Source organism: Triticum urartu, chromosome 4, assembly GCF_003073215.2.
Source record: "Triticum urartu cultivar G1812 chromosome 4, Tu2.1, whole genome shotgun sequence".
Taxonomy (NCBI): Eukaryota; Viridiplantae; Streptophyta; class Magnoliopsida; order Poales; family Poaceae; genus Triticum; species Triticum urartu.
In genome coordinates this window covers 427,898,242-427,905,505 of record NC_053025.1, presented here as the reverse complement: position 1 = coordinate 427,905,505, position 7,264 = coordinate 427,898,242, and positions in this window count along the sequence as shown.

The window sequence follows — 7,264 nt, the reverse complement described above, 5'->3', positions numbered from 1 at the left end:
CCAGATACAATCAAGGTCCGACTTTGGAACCAAAATAAAAGAAGACTACCCCAAATGCTACACAGATCCCCGATCGACCCCAACTGGGCTCCACTACTGATCAACTAGAACGGAACAACACAAAGGAGAAGATCTTCATCGAGCTCCTCCTTGAGCTTGGTTGCGTCACCTGCTCGGTAACATCGGCACCTGCAAACTGGTTTTGGAAGTATCTGTGAATCACGGGGACTCAGCAATCTTACACCCTCGCGATCAAGACTATTTAAGCTTATAGGAAGGGTAAAAGGTATGAGGTGTAGCTGCAGCAAACGACTAGCATATATGGTGGCTAACATACGCAAATGAGAGCGAGAAGAGAAGGCACAACACGGTCGATAAAAGTTTGATCAAGAAGTGATCCTAGAATAACCTATGTCAAGCATAACTCCAACACCGTGTTCACTTCCCGGACTCCGCCGAGAAGAGACCATCACGGTTACACACGCGGTTGATGTATTTTAATTAAGTTCAACTTCAGGTTTTCTACAACCGGACATTAACAAATTCCCATCTGCCCATAACCGCGGGCACGGCTTTCGAAAGATCATATCCCTGCAGGGGTGTCCCAACTTAGCCCATCACAAGCTCTCACGGTCAACGAAGGATATTCCTTCTAGCGGGAAGACCCGATCAGACTCGGAATCCCGGTTACAAGACATTTCGACAATGGTAAAACAAGTCCAGCAACACCGCCCGAATGTGCCGACAAATCCCGATAAGAGCTGCACATATCTCGTTCTCAGGGCACACTTAGATGAGCGCTCCATACAACTAAAACCAAACCTCGAGTTTCCCCGAGGGGGCGCTGCACAGGGCTCTAGTTTGGACCAACACTCGGAGGAGCACTGGCCCGGGGGGTAAAATAATGATGACCCTCAAGAGCGCGACTCCCAAGGGAAAAGAAAAGGCTAGGTGGTGAATGGTAATACCAATGTTGGGCATTGCTGGAGGAGTTTTATTCAAGGCAAACTGTCAAGGGGTTCCCATTATAACCCAACTGCGTAAGGAACGCAAAATCCGGGAACATAACACCGATATGATGGAAACTAGGGCGGCAAGAGTGGAACAAAACACCAGGCATAAGGCCGAGCCTTCCACCCTTTACCAATTATATAGATGCATTAATTACATAAGATATATTGTGATATCCCAACAAGTAAACATGTTCCAACAAGGAACAACATAACCATGTACCAACAAGGTACAAACTTCATCTTCACCTGCAACTAACAACTCTATAAGAGGGGCTGAGCAAAGCGGTAACATAGCCAAACAACGGTTTGCTAGGACAAGGTGGGTTAGAGGCTTGGCTTAACAATATGGGAGGCATGATAAGCAAGTGGTAGGTATCGCAGCATAGGCATAGAAAAAGAGCGAGCATCTAGCAAGCAAAGATAGAAGTGATTTCGAGGGTATGGTCATCTTGCCTGAAATCCCGCAAGGAAGAAGAACGAGTCCATGAACAAGACAAACGGACATAGACAACGTATCCTCACAAGCGCAACGCTACCGGATTACCGAGAAGAAGTACACCGGAAAGAAAGCAAACAACATAGTGAACAATCATCACATAAGCATGGCACGATGCACAAACAAGTATGATGCATTTCCGGTTTAATGAGGCATGGCATGGCAAAATGCACAAACAATCCTACAAATTAAGTGGAGCTCAACATGCAACTCCATTGCATAATGACGAAACACCTCATTCAAGTTATTTAGTTCGATCTCGTTTATGTACCCAACAATATTAAATGTTGTTAAACATGGAAAGAGGGTGAAGCAAAGTAAAACTACCTATCTAGTCAAGTTTAAATGAGGCTGGAAACAACGAACAACACTTCCGGAAAATCCTCGTATGAATTTATTAGGTTTGGTACTGTTCTGCCCTAAACACAATTTTAGAGTTATTAAACATGCAAAGTAAGGCCACCGTGTTAAAATAGGCACTTTTCTACCCCATTTACATATAAAGTTTATTTAAAACCGAGCTACGGTTATTTAGTTATGAATTAAACATTTTAACGAGTTATTTAAGCAAATTTAAACAAACAACATTCTAAACATTTTAAACATATATGAAAGTTGGATATTATTAAACTAGATCAAATTCTAAGCAAGTTTCATATATAAAGTTTTTACATATGATGCATGGTTGGAGAGTTATTATATGCATGGTCATGAAGGGGTTTTCTGCAAAACTATTTTACTGGAATAATTAGGAAATTCATAGATCTGGAAAAAAACATGAATGGGCCAAAATAGAGGCCGGCCCAACAAGCAACAGGGGCGGGGGCTGCTCACTTCGGGCTGAGGCCCAGAACTGTGGAGAGGGAGGCCAGTTGAAGGGGAGGCAGAGGTGGGCGCTGGGCCTTGCGAGGCAAGAGGAGGGCCACGCGTGGTCAACGCGTGCGAGCAGCCGCAGCGGTCGAGCGAAGTCAACACGACCTGGCGCTCGCGTCTGGAACGAAGCAGAGGCGCGACGCGGCGGGGCTGCGGGGCACAGGCCGGCGGGCAGGGGCCGGAGATGAAGCGGCGCGGATCCGGGCGACGGCAGGAGGTGAACGGCGCGGCTGCTGCTTGAGGAAAAACGTCCATGGCTGCTCCTGCTTAGAAGGGAGACAGAGACCAGAGTGTGAGCAGAGAAAAGGGGGAGGAACAGGGAGATGGAGGAACGAGAGAACGGGAGCGGAGCTCATCTGCTGGTGTCGCTGCTCGCGGCAGATCGAAGCGGCTGGCGAGCTCCGGCTTAAGGAGGCTCGGGACGGCGACGAGGTGTTGCGCGAGGGGAGGAGTGCGTGGCCTCAGGCGCCTGGCTGTCGAAGCAGAGGAGCGGGACGACGCTGCAGCTGTTCGAGACGAAGCAGGGGCGCGGTTCAGGCAGAGCAGAGGCAGCAGAGGGTCGAGTGCGGGCATCCAGATCGGGTGGCCTCCTGGACTCCTGGCTAGGCGATGACGACGGCAAGGCTGAGCAGGGACCGGTCTCGGGAGGAGCTCGTCCCCCTGGTTGATGAGGAGAGCGAGGAGGGTTGGAACGATGGGCTTGGGTGGAGTCCGGTTGGGTGGTGCTGAAATTGAGGAAGATGGTCGGAGGCAGGATGGAATGGATGGATTGGGGCGCGGCGTGGTTGGTGGATCTGGATCGAGGAATTTTGCCAGAGGCAGCGGGATCGAGGGGGGGGGTCCCGAGGGGAGCGACCAGGCGGCGGCGTGCGGATTGGGTGGATGGTACAGCTAGGGGCTAGGGTTTGTCCAAATAGGCATGTGGGTGGACTATTTATATAGGGAAGGAGAGAGTTTGGAACTTCCGATCAAAAACACACGGACGAGAATAAATAGTCTAGGGAGTCCAATAAATAAAACAATGATATTTTGTAGATGTTTGGGGATGTTCCGGACCCAGCGGTAATGACTGTCCGGGTCGGGTTCGGGACAATTTTCGGACGCGCGCGAGAGGTTCGATGCACTGTGCAGAGAGGGTTTTGGGGCCTGGTGGTTGATAGCGGACTGACGAGAGAGCCTAGGTTAGGCCTGGCGGTAGGTAGTGAGCTGTGTAGATGGTCTCGAGCTGAGAGAAGAGAAGAGAAGGAGGCCCGGCGACTATTTCCGGAGACCGAAAACGTCCGACGATTTGACCGACTATATTGCCACTATAGTTTAACGGTTGGGCTATGAAACGAACTCCAAATGCGATGAAACTTGACAGGCGGTCTAGCTACACTAAAATAAGACCACACGTCAACTCTCATCCCATTCCGAGAACATCTCCCGGCCACTTATAAAATACTATTTCGGACATGTCGCGGGCGCGTGCGAGTGTGTCTGGACTCAAAACGGACAACGAAAGGAACGGGGAGAACCCGGACGGATGCAAGTTTTGAAAACATGATGATGTAATACACATGATGACATGATATGCAATGCATGACACGCAAGCAACGAGAACACAACAACAGCGAATAACTGGAGGACAACTGGCACATCGGTCTTGGGGCGTTACATATAGGCCCATAATGCATCATCAAGTTTCTTGGACCAATTCTTTCTTGACCTATTAATAGGCTTTTGCAAAATTAATTTGAGTTCTCTATTACTCAATTCTACTTGACCACTAGACTGAGGGTGATAAGGAGATGCAATTCTATGATTAACATCATATTTAGCAAGCATTTTATGGAAAGCACCATGAATAAAATGTGAACCACCATCAGTCATTAAATATCTAGGGACTCCAAATCTTGGAAAAATAACTTCTTTAAGCATATTAATATAGGTGTTATGATCAGCACTACTAGTTGGAATAGCTTCTACCCACTTAGTAACGTAATCAACAGCAACTAAAATATGTGCATAACCATTAGAGGAAGGAAAAGGTCCCATATAGTCGAAGCCCCAAACATCAAATGGTTCAATAACAAGTGAATAATTCATAGGAATTTCTTGATGTCTACTAATATTACCAATTCTTTGACATTCATCACAAGATAAGACAAACTTACGGGCATCCTTGAAGAGAGTAGGCCAATAAAAACCAGATTGCAGTACCTTATGTGCAGTTCTATCTCCAGCATGGTGTCCTCCATAAGCTTCGGAGTGACACTTGCGTAGGATCTGTTCCTGTTCATGCTCAGGTACATAACGTCTAATAACACCATCTACTCCTTCTTTATAAAGATGTGGGTCATCCCAAAAGTAATGCCTCAAATCATAGAAGAACTTTTTCTTTTGCTGGTATGTGAAACTAGGTGGTATAAACTTAGCAACAATGTAGTTAGCATAATCAGCATACCATGGAGCAGTATGAGAGGCATACATGACATCTAATTGCTCATCGGGAAAGCTATCATCAATAGGTAGTGGGTCATCAAGCACATTTTCTAACCTAGACAAGTTGTCTGCAACGGGGTTCTCAGCTCCTTTTCTATCAACAATATGCAAATCAAATTCTTGTTGCAAGAGAACCCATCTAATAAGTCTAGGTTTAGCATCTTTATTTTCCATAAGATATTTAATAGCAGCATGATCAGTGTGAATAGTTACTTTAGAATCAACAATATAAGGTCTAAACTTATCGCAAGCAAATACAACTGCTAAGAATTCCTTTTCAGTAGTAGCATAATTTCTTTGAGCATTGTCTAGAGTTTTACTAGCATATTGAATAACATTTAGTTTCTTATCAACTCTTTGTCCTAGAACAGCACCTACAGCATAATCACTAGCATCACACATAATTTCAAAGGGTAAATTCCAATCAGGTGGCTGAACAATAGGTGCAGAGATCAATGCTTTCTTAAGTATTTCAAATGCTTCTACAAAATCATCATCAAAGACAAATGGTATATCTTCTGTAATAAAGTAGTCAGAGGCCGAGAAATTATTGAGAAGTCCTTAATGAACCTCCTATAAAAACCGGCATGACCAAGGAAACTTATTATACCTTTGATGTCCTTGGGACATGGCATCTTTTCAATAGCATCAACCTTGGCTTTATCAACTTCAATACCTCTTTCAGAAACTTTATGCCCCAAGAAAATACCTTCATTAACCATAAAGTGGCACTTTTCCCAATTCAAGACAAGATTAGTTTCTTCACATATCTGCAAAACTCGATCAAGGTTGCTCAAGCAGTCATCAAAAGAAGATCCATAGACGGAAAAGTCGTCCATGAAAACCTCACAAATCTTTTCACAAAAGTCAGAGAATATAGCCATCATGCATCTTTGAAAGGTAGCAGGTGCATTACATAAACCAAAAGGCATACGTCTATAAGCAAAAGTACCAAAAGGGCATGTAAAAGTAGTCTTTGATTGATCTTTGGCTGACACATGTATTTGAGAGAAACCGGAATAACCATCTAGAAAGCAAAAATGTGTATGTTTAGATAATATTTCTAGCATTTGATCGATAAAAGGTAAGGGATAATGATCTTTTTAGTAGCCTTATTTAATTTGCGGAAATCAATTACCATCCTATAACCTCTAATAATTCTTTGAGGAATCAATTCATCTTTATCATTAGGAACTATAGTAATACCTCCCTTCTTAGGGAGACAATGGATAGGGCTTACCCATTAACTATCAGCAACGGGATAAATTATACCTGCCTCAAGGAGCTTTAGAATCTCCTTTCTTACCACTTCTTTCATTTTAGGATTCAGCCGGCGTTGATGATCACAAACTGGTTTAGCATCTTCTTCCAAATTAATTTTATGTTGACATAGAGTGGGACTAATGCCCTTAAGATCATCAAGAGTATACCCAATAGCAGCACGGTGCTTCTTCAGCGTTTTCAATAATCTCTCTTCATCATGCTCTGAAAGGTTAGCACTAATAATAACAGGATATATATTTTTCTCATCAAGATACACATATTTAAGAGTATCAGGTAACGGTTTAAGCTCAAACACGGGATCACCCTTGGGTGGAGGAGGATCCCCTAGGATTTCAACAGGTAAATTGTTTTTCAGAATAGGTTCCTGATTAAAGAATACTTCATCTAATTCCCTTCTTTCATTCATAAACATATCATTTTCATGGTCTAGCAAGTATTGTTCTAAAGGATCACTAGGAGGTACGGCAATAGAAGCAAGACCCAATAATTTTATCCTTACTAGGTAATTCTTCTTCACGGTGTTGTCTACTAAATTTAGAAGAATTAAATTCATGAGTCATATCATCTAAACCAATAGTAACAACATCCCTTTTGCAATCTATGGTAGCATTAATAGTATTTAAGAAGGGTCTACCAAATATAATGGGACACAAGCTATCTTGTGGGGAACCAAGAACAAGAAAATCAGCAGGATATTTAGTTTTCCCACACAAGACTTCAACATCTCTAACAATTCCCATTGGTGAAATAGTATCTCTATTGGCAAGTTTAATTGTGACATCAATATCTTCCATCTCAGCAGGTGCAATATCATGCATAACTTCTTTGTATAAGGAATAAGGTATTGCACTAGCACTAGCACCCATATCACATAAGCCATGATAACAATGATGTCCTATTTTAATAGAAATAACAGGCATGCCTACCACAGGTCTAGGTTTATCTTCATCACGGGGTTTAGCAATTCTAGCAGTTTCATTATAGAAATAAATAACATGCCCATCTATATTATCAGACAAGAGATCTTTAACAATAGCAATATTAGGTTCAACTTTAACTTGCTCAGGAGGGGTATACGTTTTGATATTTCTTTTACGAACCACAGTTGAAGCTT